At 33.7% G+C, this 13,862-nt stretch overlaps 1 protein-coding gene across 1 annotated transcript in view; it reads right to left on the bottom strand.

The window, feature by feature from the left end:
* The window catches only part of Corin (corin, serine peptidase), a 283,207-nt gene that overhangs the window by 157,916 nt on the left and 111,429 nt on the right, over window positions 1-13,862 (bottom strand).

The following is a 13,862-nucleotide window of genomic DNA, read 5'->3' as shown; positions in this document are numbered from 1 at the left end:
TGTGTGCTTATGCTACTAATTATAGTCCTATGAATATACAGAGATCATACCTAGCAGCTTTCTCTGTAGCATAAGGACCATAACATGTCTATGATAATACTGTTGATCCATCAAGCAAGAGACAGAATAATCATTTAATATTTTGTATATATATTGCATCAAACACCATTTATCAAACCCATTTGCAAGGAATTTATTCTACATGAAGAAAAATGTCAACCAAGAATTCTAAAAAAATTCTACGACAAGTAGAAGACTTCATATTAGTGTACTCAGGAAATTTCTGTTTTCTTTAAACAAAAGTTTTTAAATACAAATGTTCCATCAATCATTTCAAGAGCACCAGTTCCGAGTTTCATAGTATTTTCTGATAGTAGAGGATCTGATAATTGAAGTGGCGTTTCAGTTTGAGTTGCTAAAGAACACATACTGAAAATGTTATTGGAGCTTCAGTAACTGATATTTTTTGACCAATAGTGTTAAAGCACACTGATGTTTTGATTTTCAAGTTTTTCCTACAGATCCTGAAATTCTGTGTCAATGGGCAATCTTATGTACATATTTCAAAAGACCACTAATAAAAACCTTAAGTGTTCTTATCAAATCAGGAGAAAATGTCGTTGGAAAACAAGACTTGAAGGACTCCTTTTTCAGAGCAACTCATTAGTCCCTCTGATGGCTTATTGTTACACATCTTTTGGAGGGAATCCTGATTTAGTAGCAGATCTCTACTAAATAATATGTTAAAAGGAAATAAACTTTCACTTTTGGCCACATCAGGTCAATACTACCATCAAGTACAGCTGGAAAAGGCAGATAAAACACAGGAATCATCTGTTTGAATGCATCTGAGAGCTGACAAGATAATTAAGATATGAATGGCCAAGATCCCAGGGAAAAGATAAGTAGAGAACAAAGAGCTTACATTCTGTGCACATGCTCCCTCATAGAACTTGCCAGTTATTGGTATGGTGCTAGAAACAGAATCTGGACATGGGGCCACTGTAAAAAGGCATAGGAGTCAAAAGAACTTTGGGCAGTTCCACAAGGGTAGAAAGGTTGGTATTGCCAAAGCAGATAATGCTAAGGGGCCAACTAAGCAACCAGTGAGAAAAGGGACACAAAGGAAGGGGCCTATTACTTTGGAGAAGTCTCCCACAATGCACTTGCCACAGAGCAAGAGGCTAAAGTAAAATGGAAGTTATAGCAATCATGTTGTTCTGAGAGGAAAACAGAACTTAGGAGGCCTGAGGAGAAGGGAAATAGAGTAAACACCCCAGTTTCTCAACTGGGACCACTGGAGAGCCACCTCCTCAGAATGGATACAAGTAGAGGTTGATGAAACCTTATAAAAAAGGGAGCAAAATCAGCTCAGTCTCATCAGATTGAGGTGATCTGACTCCACAATCTCTTCCTAGCCTTCCAGAAAGGATCTGTAGCTCTACCTATTAGCCAACAGCCATTAATTTTCAGATCTTTTAGACTTTGTCTGGACTGCAGAATGCTGCAGTTGGAAAATACAATAACTGAAATAAAAATTCACTAGAGAGACTCGACAGCAGATTTGAGCAGGTAAAAGAAAGAATCAGCAAACTTGAAAATAAGCAAATTGAGATGATCTTGTCTATGTAAAGGAAAGAGAAAAGAATGGGAAAAAAAAGTATAAGGTCCTTAATGACTTAAAGGATGTATTGATATGTGCATAATGGAAGTTCTAAAAAGAGATAAAAGAAAGATCTAGTTAGAATTTTAAAAGATACCTAAAAATTTCTCAAATTTGATAAAAAGTACTAATTTATACATCCCAGTACAATAACTCAAATATCATGAACTCAAAACTCAAATACAATAAAAGGATCCTTTCTTAGATACCTAATAATCCTGTTATCAGAAATCAGACACCAGAAAAATAAATGAAAACACAAGGAGATAAGCAACTAATAAGGCAAAATAGAGTCTCAGTAAGATTAGCAACTACCATCTCTTCAGAATTAAAGAACCCAAATAGAAGTGGAATGATATATTCAAAGTTAGGAGAATAAACCTGTCAATCAATAATTTCATATATACCAACACTATCCTTTTATGATGAAAGACACAAAAACTGAGATAAGTAGCCACTTGCAGAACCATTCTATAGGAATATTAAAAGGAGTCCTTCAGGATGAAATAAAAGAACAGTGGGCGATTACTTAAATCCACATGAAAAATTAAAAGTGCTGGCACAGTTAATTAAATAGGTAAATGTGAAAGAAAATATAAATGTATTTTTGTCTGTAAGTATTATCTGATTTTAAAACCAAGTACATAAATTGATCATTCTAAGACTATGTTGAGGCATTTATAATATATAAAGATGTAATTTCTATGCAATAATGGAACAAGAAAGAAGAAGGAACAAAGCCAAATAAAGTTTACATAGTGTTGAAATTAGATTGATATTCATCTGAGCTAGATTGTTATAACTGAAGATGTTAATTATAGTCCCAGGACAGCCAATAAGAACAACTCAAAAATACAGGTGAAGAAACCACAAGAAATTAAAATGCTTTATTAGGATATAACTAACACACACAAAAGGCAGCAATGGAGGATAGAGATATAAAAAAGATATAGGAAAAACACAGCAAAATGGCACATGTAGATTTGTACTTGTGATTACATTCAATGTAATTATGTAATTAAAACACTACAGTCACATTTTCCAAGTAGATAAAATATGTAATTCAACTATATTTTGTCTATAAGAGACATGCTTTATATTCAGAGACACAAAAGGGTTTAAAGTTTAAAAATGGAAAATGTCAAGTGTACATACTTACATATATTGTTGTTGGGTAGAGGATTCTGCAGATGTCTGCTTGATCTATTTGGTTTACAGAGTTTTACAAATATTCTATCTCCTTTTTAATCTTTTGTCTAGTTACCATATCCATTAATGAAAGTGGATTATTATTATTGAATTGTCTACGACTCCCTTCAGGTCTATCAGTTTTTCCTTTTTATAATTCTGGGTTCTACTGTTAAATTATACTTTCCTCATGAATTGATCTTTTGCATTAAAAATGTCCTTTTCCTCTGTTAACACTTTTTATGCTAAAGTCTATTTGATCTAATATTAGAATAGCCATTCCAGCTCTTTTGGTTACTATTTACAAAGTGTATTCACATAAACTTTTCTCAAACTCAGCTGATTTTTTAAAATTGATAAGCTAGTCCTAAAATTCATACAGAAATACAAGGAACACAGAATGGCTAAAAAAATTCCTAAAAATGTTAGAGGACTCACAATTTTCAATTTCAAAACTTACTGCAAAGCCATAAGACAGTGGATACTCACATAAGGATGAAGAGATCAATGAAACAGAATTTAGAGTCCAAAAATAAATGCACACATATATGGTCAATTCATTTTTGACAAGGGTATCAAGTCCACTTAACAGGGAAAGAATAGTCTCTTCAGCAGTTGGTGCTGGGACAACTGGATTTTCACATACGAAGGAATGAAATTGGAATCCTACTTCACACCACATACAAAAATTAATTCAAAATAGATCAATGACTGGGTAAATATGAGTTAAATTCATGACTCTTAAGAGAAAACATAGGAATAAATATGAGTGACCTTGTGTTTTAGAAATTTCTAAAAATCCCACTATAAGTAAAGTTGCAGAATAAAAAATAACAGATACACTGGACTCCCTCAAATTTAAAACTTGTGCACTTCAAAGGATACCATAAAAAAAAAAAAAATGAAGACTCCCCTGGAGTGCAAAAATCATCTGCAGGTTGTGTATCTGATTAGGCACTTGTATTGAGAATATATGAAAAATTCTTCCAATTCAATAAATATTAGAAGACAAATAGCCTAATTTTAAGATGGGCAAGTATTTGAATACATGTTTCTCACTATAAGATAAACAAATGTCTAATACTAATAAGCTTATGTAATGTTTCTGAACATAATTAGTCATTAGCAAAATGCAAATCAAAAACACAATGGCATGCTACTTTACATCATTAGGATGGTTATAAACAGGAGGGACAGTAAGTGCAAGTGAGGATGTGGACAAATCAGAATCCTCATACATTGTTGAGGACTGGCAGTTCTTTAAAATATTAAACGCTGAGTTACTACTAGTCTCAGCAACCCCACTCCTGGGCATATAACCAAGAGAATTGAAAAATGAATGTCCACACAAAAACTTATACATGAATATTTATAGAATCAATATTCTTAATAGAGAAAAAGTTAAAACAACACAAATATTCCCCAATTAATATATGGATTTTTTAAAAATTGTGGTGTATTCCTACAATGTTGTATTAACAATAAAAGTGAATAAATTACTGATACCTGCTACAATATATATGAATCTTAAAAATACTAAGCTAAGTCAAAAAAGTCAGTCACAAAAGGTGCTATATTGTATGATTCCATAAATAGGACATTTCCAGAATACCCAAATTCATAGAAACAGAAAGTAAAGTAGTGGTTATGAGGAGCTAAGGAGAGGAGGGATGGTAATTTCCCGCTAATGGATATGGGTTTCTTTCAAAGATGATGAACATGTTCAGGAAAGAGGCCATTGTGAGAGACAACTCTGGAGTGTTGTGAAACTAACTGTACACTTTAAATAGATGAATTTCATGGCATGTGAATTATATCAATAAAACTGGTATTTTATAAGGTAATTAACCTAATATGAACAAAGTGACATATCATTTTAGTAGATATAGAAAAAACATTTGATAAAATTCAAAACCTATTCATGACTTTTTAAAAATCACAATGAGAAAATTTCCTTAATCTGATCAGCACGTAGAACCCCTTAAGCAGAATTATTGAAAACTCTCTGATTCAGAAGATATGAAAGGCATCAAGGACTGGGAAGGAGGAAATTAACTGTCATTTGTAAATAAAACAATTGTGCTCTTAAAAAAGTTGAGTGCATCTAGATAAACTATAAAATGTATTAAATGATTTAACAAAGAAATGGAAAAAAGGTTTTAAAAAGATATAATTCACAATAATATAAAAAATACTATAGGTCTACTGATAATCTAAGGGAAGAATGTGAGATCTCTGTGGTTAAAACTGTAACATATTACTGAGAGAAATTTAAAAGTACTTCATTTAAAATACCAAATTAAATATTATCATAGCATATCATCTGCATGAATTGGAAGATAGTGTTGCAAAGAAATTCTTGCCAATTCAATCTATACATTTAATGTATCCCAACTTTAAAATACAAAACAAAATCAGCATTTGTAGAAATTCTGACATGTGTTTTAATTTTATATTAGGTGCAAATGGCCAAAAAATAGTTGAAAAAAATCTTTAAGAAGGAAATATATAGAGGACATATACTATTCAATATAAATTCTTATTATAAAGTTATTGTAAATTCAGACAATGTGGCCTTGATTTCATCATATTCTGTCAAATAATCAAAAAAATAGATATACACATAATCTCTTGTTTGATAACAACTCTGATATTACAGTGCAGGGGGAAAGGATTGTTCTCTAAAAAAACAAAAGGTGACATGTCAATCGAATATGCAAATAAGAAAAATTAATCCCAACCTTTCACTACACACAAAATATTAATTCCACAATTACAGCATATATGTAAAACTGAATGCTCAACAATAACATTCCTAGGAGAAAGATAAAAGAGACTTCTGTGTTTCCAGTGTAAGCAAAGATTTCTTATAAATAATTCATCACAAAAGAGAAAATTGATAATATGGGGCCATTAAAATTAAGACCTTAAGGGGGTTTTCAAATGGTGGACTAGAGAAGTTTTCTTTCCTACCTGCTCCTTGGCATGAAACCAAGAAAGCAGAAAAGCAGCTTCTCAGCAAGCTTGGCAAACAAAACAAAAGGTCAGAAGGACTTTCCTGAAATTTAATAGTGGACACTCAAAGCAGATTCAGGACTCAGGAGGTTGACTATCAGAAAATAAGGAAGAAGTTCCCAGCACCACAGCCACTGCCCCAACAGAGGCACCAGTCAGAGTGGTCCCTCCTCCAGAGAAGTAGGGGGATACAGGAATTAAAAGAACTCACATTTTTGGAGGCCTAAGGCTATCTGGGTACAAAGAGTTTAGAGATCAAAAATGCTGCCCAACCAAACTGAAAGGCACACTGCACAATGTCCTTGTACAGGAAAGAAACCACATCTTTCCTGACAGAGTGAGAAGGACAGAGAAAGAAACCATTCTGCAGTTCTAGCAAGGGTCTGGCAAATGGGTGAGCCAATTCCTGGCAAACCTGCGTTTTGGTCCAAATATATTCTTGGCAAACACACAGTGTATGACACAGAGTGTGCCTAAGTGACCAGGAGAAAATCAAATGTGGAAAGAGGTTTTCACAGGGGACAACTTGTCATGGAAACCCACCTGGCTCTCTCTCCTGCTCCAATCTGGCTGCTTGTAGGACTGGCTGGGAGAGGTGCACCTGGCTGGGAATTTCAAAGGGTATGGGCTGGAAAGATTGAGTTTGGAGACTGAACCCAAGACCAGGAAATGTAGGGTCCACAGGTGATATAGTGGACTAAGAATTGGCTCCTTCACTACATGAGAGGAACCCAGAGGAGATCCCAGTCTTCCAGCATTGACTGCCAATTTCTGGGCCCTGGAGATGCTCTGATTTAAAATCTCCAGAACAACTGGCATTCAGCAAAGAGCCTGGAGCCCACCTAAGCCTACTACTTAGGAGCCCACCTAAGCCCACCCCAACTCTAGGAGTTGCACTTATTATATTAATTCTCTCACTCTAGCAACCTGACCCTGAAGGTAGAGCAAGCATTTTACTCCAAAAGTCCCCACCTAACACTCCTGAGAAGTTGAGAATCTCTTGAACTACAATGGAAAAAATTCTTTAACTTTTCATTGAGATTTTTTTTTTCCTTTTTTCTTTTCTGTTAAATGTAACCTTAATGGTTCATGGACATTTATAAATATTTATATATTTTTAAATTTTTAAAATTGTAGATGGACACAATGACTTTATTTTATTCATTTATTCTTTTTTGTGGTGCTAAGGATCTAACCCACAGCCTCACATGTGCTAGGTGAGAGCACAACCACTGGACCACAAGTCCAGCCTCCTTATATGTTTTATTTCTTTCTAATTTCTAGCATTTTTAAGAGAGTTATTTTTCATGGATCAGTTCTCTGAGAACTAGGATGTTTGATTAGTATATTTCAGTTTTGTATTGTTTTATTTTTATTTTTTATTTTTTAAATTTTTATTGCATACATATATTTTTCTCTCATCTGTTTCCCTTGATTCTCTCTCTTTTCTTCTGCTAACAGCCAATCTCTATTGTTCTCTCTTTCACTATTCCTTTAATTTTTTTGGGGGGTGCGGGGTACCAGAGATTAAACTCAAGGGTACTCAACCACTATACTATATCCCCTGCTCTATTAGTTGCTTAGTGCCTTGCCATTGTTGCGGCTGGTTTTGAATTTGTGATCCTCCTGTCTCAGTCTCCCTCTTTCTTCAATTTTTAACTTATATCTTCTCCTCCCTCATAATCATCATAACCTACATCACTTCTGTTCTCTCCACATCTAACAATTGAAATTGTAAGCCCTTTTGCAAACTTGCTGTTTTTATTGTAGGCAATAACAGATCATATCATTTCTGTTTATTGTGACAACACTTTAGACATCATAGCAGGAACTATTTGGATTAATGCTGTATACTGTTTGCATTGATCATTGTTATTATTTGTATGTCCCTCAATGGTGAGGTACTTGAAACCTTCAGGGACACTGTAAGTCTACAGGGTAGAAACTCTACTGCCTCATATTCATACTGTTACATAGATAGAACACAAACAACATGAAAAAACAAGGGAACGAGTCATCCTAACCAAACCAAGATACTTCAATAACAACCCATCAACACCACAGTGCAAGAAAAATCAGAGAGGGAGTTTAGAATGCACATAGTTAAACTAATCTGCAAGGTAAAGAATGATGTAAGGAGTGAAATTCAAGGTAAAATGTAGGAAATGAATGATCACTTCAATAAAGAGATAAAGATTCTGAAAAACAAAATCAAGGAGAAATCCTCAAAGGAATCAATAAACCAAATTAAAAATTCAATGAAAACTATCACAAACAGACTAGACCACTTGGAAGAGTTTCAGGCAATGAAGACAAAATATATGACCTTGGAAATAAAGTTGACTGTGGAGAAATATGTTAAGAACATAAGCAAAACTTTCAAGAAATATTGGATAATCTCAAAAGAACAAATTTAAAATTTATTGGAATAGATGAAGGCTTGGAGACACAAACCAAAGGCATGCACAATCCTTTCAATGAAATAATGTCAAAAATTTCCAAAACCTAAAGAATGAAATGGAAAATTAGATACAGGAGGCTTATAGGACCCTAGATATACAAAATTACAAAAGACCCACACCAAGGCACATTATTATGAAAATGCCTAATGTACAAAATAAGGATAGAACTTTAAAGGTTGCCATAAAAAAACAGGTTACATTTAGAGGGAAATCAATCTGGATCACAGCTGATTTCTAAACACATGCCCTCAAAGATAGAAGGTCTTCGAATAATATATACCAAGCTCTGAAAGCACATAGATACCAGCCAAGAATACTATCCCCAGCAAAATTAAGCTTCAGAATTGATGATGAAATAAAAACCTTCCACGATAAACAAAAGTTGAAAGAATTCACAACTAGAAAGACTGCATTACAAAGCATCTCAATAAAATATTTCATAAAGAAGAAATGAAGGGCTGAGGTTGTGGCTCAGCAGTGGAGTACTCACATAGTATGTGTGAGGCACTTGATTCGATCTTCAGCACCACATAAAAATAAATAAATAAAATAAAGGTATAGTGTCCATCTACAACTAAAAAATATTTTTTTAAAAAGAAGAAGAGATGAAAAATAAAAGTGAAAACCAGCAAAGGAAGGAATTACACTAGAAGAACAGTCAGTCAAAGGAGAAACTAATTCAAATTAAAAACTAGAAATAAATCAAAATGATAGGGAATAAAAATCATTTCTCAATCATAACATTGAATGTAAGTGCTCTAAACTCATCAATCAAAAGACATAGACTGGCAGATTTTATTTTTAAAAAAGACCCAACAATATTCGTCTCCAAGAGACTCACCTCACAGGCAAAGACATCTGCAGACTGAAGGTAAAAGATAGGAAAAATTTTACTCACATGAATCTTGTAAACAAACAGGGGTCTCTATCCTCATATCAGATAAAGTGGATTCCAAGCCAAACTTAATCAGTAGAGACAAAAAAGGACATTTCATACTGCTTTAAGGGAATTATACATCAACAGACTTAACAATCTTACATATTTATGCCCTGAACAATGGAGCATCTACATATAATGAACAAACCCTTCTCAACTTCAAGAATCAAATGACCACAACACAATAACACTGGGTGACTTTAACACACCTCTCTAACCACTGGACAGATCATCCAAATAAAAACTAAAAAAGCTATAGAACTAAAAAGTACAATTAATAATTTAGATGTAACAGACATATATAGAATATTTCATTCATCAATCACTGAATACATGTTGTTCTAAGCAGCGCGTGGATCCTTCTCTAAAATAGTCCATATCTTAGCCCACAAAGCAACTCTTAGCAAATATGAAAAATAGACATGATACCTTGCATTCTATCACATCATAATGGAATGAAATTAGAAATTAACAATAAAATAAAAAATAAAAACTACTCTAACACCTGGAGACTAAACAGTATATGATTGAATGACCAATGGATAACAGAAAAAAATTAAGGATGAAATAAAAAAATACTTAGATGTAAATGAGAATAGTAATACAACATACCAAAATCTCTGGGACACTAAGAAGGCAGTGCAAAGAGGAAAGTTCACTGCATTGAGTTTATTCATTAAAAGGATAGAAAGCCACCAAATAAGTAACCTAATAATACATTGCAAAGCCCTAGTAAAAAAAACAAATCAACACCAAAAGTAGTAGAAGACAAGAAATAATTAAAATAAGAGCTGAAATCAATGAAATTGAAACAATAAAACAATCCAAAACATCAAAGAAACAAAAAGTTGGTTCTTTGAAAAAGTAAAAACATTGATAAACCCTTAGCCAAGCTAACAAAGAGAAAGTGAGAGTAAACTCAAATTACTAAAATCATGATGAAAAAGGAACTATCACTACAGACACTACTGAAATACAGATGATAATCAGAAATCATTTTAAAAATTTATACTGTAATTAACATAGAAAATCTTGAAGACATCAACAAATTTCTAGAGACATGACCTATTCAAATTGAATCATGAGGACAAAGAAAATTTTAACAAGTCAATTTCAAGCAATAAAATTGAAGATGCCATCAAAAGCCTACCAAAAAGGAAAAGCCCAGGACTAACGGATTCTCAGCAGAGTTCTACCAGACCTTCAAAGAACTAACACCCAATCCTCCTCAAATTATTCCATGAAATAAAAAAGGAGGGAACCCCACCAAACTCATTCTGTGAAGTTAGTATCACCATGATACCAAAACCAGACAACGACGCCTCAAGGAAAGAAAACTTTAGACCAATATCCCTGATGAACATAGATGCAAAAATTCTTAATAAAAACCGTTAAATCACATACAAAAACATATTTAAAAGATATGCACCATGATCACAGAGGGTTCATCCCAGGGATGCAGAGCTGGTTCAATATATAGAAATCAATAAACATAAAATTCACACGATTGACTCAATAGATGCAGAAAAAGCATTGACAAAATAGAGTATCCATTCATGTTCAAAACTCTAGAAAAGCTAAGGAGAGTAGGAACATACCACAGCACTGTAAAAGTTATATATGTTAAATCCAAGGCAAACTTCATTTTAAGTGGAGAAAACTTGAAAACACTCCCTCTTAAAACTGGAATAAGACAAGGATACCCTCTTTCACCACTTCTATTCAACATAGTCTTAGAAACTCTAGCCAGAGCAATTAGACAGAAGAAATTAAAGTGATAAAAATAGGAAAAGAAGAATTCAAAGTATTTCTATTTGTCCATGATATGATTCTGTATTCAGAAGACCCAAAAAAACTCCACCCAGAAAACTTCTAGAACTCATAAATGAATTCAGCAAAGTCACAGGATATAAAATTAACACCCATGAATTCGTCATATTCCTATACATCAGTAATAAATCAACTGAAAGAAAAATTAGGAAAACCAACCCACTCACAGTAGTCTGGAAAAATATAAAATATTTGGGAATCAATCTAATGAAAGAGGTAAAAGACCTCTACAATGAAAACTACAGAACACTAAAGAAAGAAATAGAAGAAGACTTTAGGCCATGGAAAGATCTCCCATATTCTTAGATAGGCAGAATTAATATTATTAAAATGGTCATAGTACAAAAGTGCCATACAGATTTAATGCAATTCTTACTAAAATTCCAATGATGTTCTTCATAGAAATAGAAAAAGCATCATGAAATTCATTTGGAAAAATAAGAGGACCAAAATAGCCAAAGCAATCTTCAGCAAGAAAAGTGAAACAAGAGGCATCACAATACCAGACCTTAAATTATACTACAGAGTTACAGTAACAAAAATGGCATGGTATTGGCACCAAAACAGACATGAAGATTAATGGTGCAGAATGGAATACACAGATACAAACCCATATAAATACAGTGATCTCATACTAGACAAAGGTGCCGTAAACATACATTGGAGAAAAAATAGCCTATTCAACAAATGGTGCTAGGAAAACTGGAAATCCATATGTAGGAAAATAAAATTAAACCTCTATCTCTCACTGTATCCAAAACTCAACTCAAAATGGATCAAGGACTAGTCATTATACCAAAGACTCTGTGCCTAACAGAAGAAAAAGTAGACCCAAATCTCCATATATCAGCTTCAGAACCGAATTCCTCAACACATCTCCTAAAGCATAAGAAGTAAAATCAAGAATCAATAAATGGGATGGAATTAAACTCAAAAGCTTCTTCACAGCAAAGGAAACAACCAAAAGCATGAAAGAGAGCCTACAGAATGGAAGAAAATCTTTGCCCCAGCACCTCAGATAAAGCATTAATCTCTAGGATATACAAAGAACTTAAAAAACTTAACACAAAAAAATTATAATAACTCAATCAATAAATAGGCAAAGGAACTGAATAGATACTTCACAGAAAAAGAAATAGGAATGGTCAAAAAAATATGAAAAAATACTCAACATCTCTAGCAAACACAGAACTGCAAATCAAAACTATACTGAGATTTCATCTCACTCCAGTCAGATGGTAATTGCCAAGAATACAAGTAAAATTAAATGTTAGTGAGGATGTGGGGACTCATACATAGCTTGTGGGACTGCAAATTGGTGCAAGCACTCTGGAAAGCAGTATGGAAATTCCTCAGAAAACTTGGAATGGAACCACCATTTGACCAACCTATCTCACTCAATTTATACCCAGAGGACCTAAAATCAGCATACTATAATGACATAGCTACATCAATGTTTATAGTAGCTCAGTTCACAATAGCTAAACTATGGAACCAACCTAGGTGTCCTTCAACAGATGAATGCATAAAGAAAATGTGGTATATATACACAATGGAATATTACTCAGCCATAAAGAATGAAATTATGGCATGGATGGAATTAAAATAGCACTATTACGCTAAGTGAAATACGCCAATCCCAAAAAACCAAAGGCTGAATGATTTCTCTGATATGTAGATGCTAACATATAATGTGGATGCTAGCACTCAATAAGGTAGAGGGAAGAATAGAAGTACTTTGGATTAGACAAAGGGGAATGAAGTAAAGGAGTGGGGATGGGAATAGGAAAGACAGTAGAATGAATCAGACATAACTTTCCTGTGTTCATATGTGAATACACGGCCAGTGAAATTGCATATCATGTACAGGTGAAGAAATGGGAAGTTATACTCCATGTATGTAGAATATGTCAAAATACATTCTACTGTCATGTATAACTAAAAGAACAAATAATTTTTTTAAAAAAAATTAACATCTTCAATTCCATATAGATTCTAGAGGGTTGGAAGCCAACCAGACAATGAGAGATCCTAACAATACATATATCCAATAGATGGCATGTATGTTAATCAATTTTTATCACTATTGTGTCTCAGATAAACAATTCAAAGAGAGAAAAGATTAATTTTGCCTCATGATTTCACAGGTGCCAGTCTATGATTGATTGGTCCCATTGCTTTGGGCCTGTGGTGAGGCAGAACATCATGGCAGAATCTCATGAGCAAGAAGGTCTCAACAGGAGGCAATGAAAGAGGGAGAGAAGGGGCCAGGGTCCCAATATCCCTTTCAAGAGTACACCTCCAATGACCTCACTTCCTTCCACAAAGCCTCACCTCCCAAAGGTTCTACCAGAGCACAGCAGACTGACAGCCAAGCCTTTAGCACATGGGTCTTTGGGAACGTTTAAGATCCAAACTATAAGAATATATATCCAGTGTGTGTAGAAACCTATGAAATAATAACAATGTGAGAAATGGGCAAAATATTTCTAAAAACACATCAAAAAAGGATTTTTAAATAGCCCAAACATTTTCAAAATGTGATCAAATTATCAGGCAAATACAATTTAAAACCACAAAGAGAAACCATAACATTCCCACCAGAATTATTAAAATGAAAAATACAATGCCAAAGATCAGGAAGCATTTGGAACAACAATAACAACCATACACAGATGCTGGAAGTAAAAATTGGTATAACCATTGTTAAGAACTTTTTCTTATAATCTTGTTCAACCACAGACAAATACAAGAATAATAATAGCAT

Source organism: Sciurus carolinensis, chromosome 10 (assembly GCF_902686445.1).
Source record: "Sciurus carolinensis chromosome 10, mSciCar1.2, whole genome shotgun sequence".
Lineage (NCBI taxonomy): Eukaryota > Metazoa > Chordata > Mammalia > Rodentia > Sciuridae > Sciurus > Sciurus carolinensis.
This window is presented reverse-complemented; position numbering and strand designations above follow the sequence as displayed.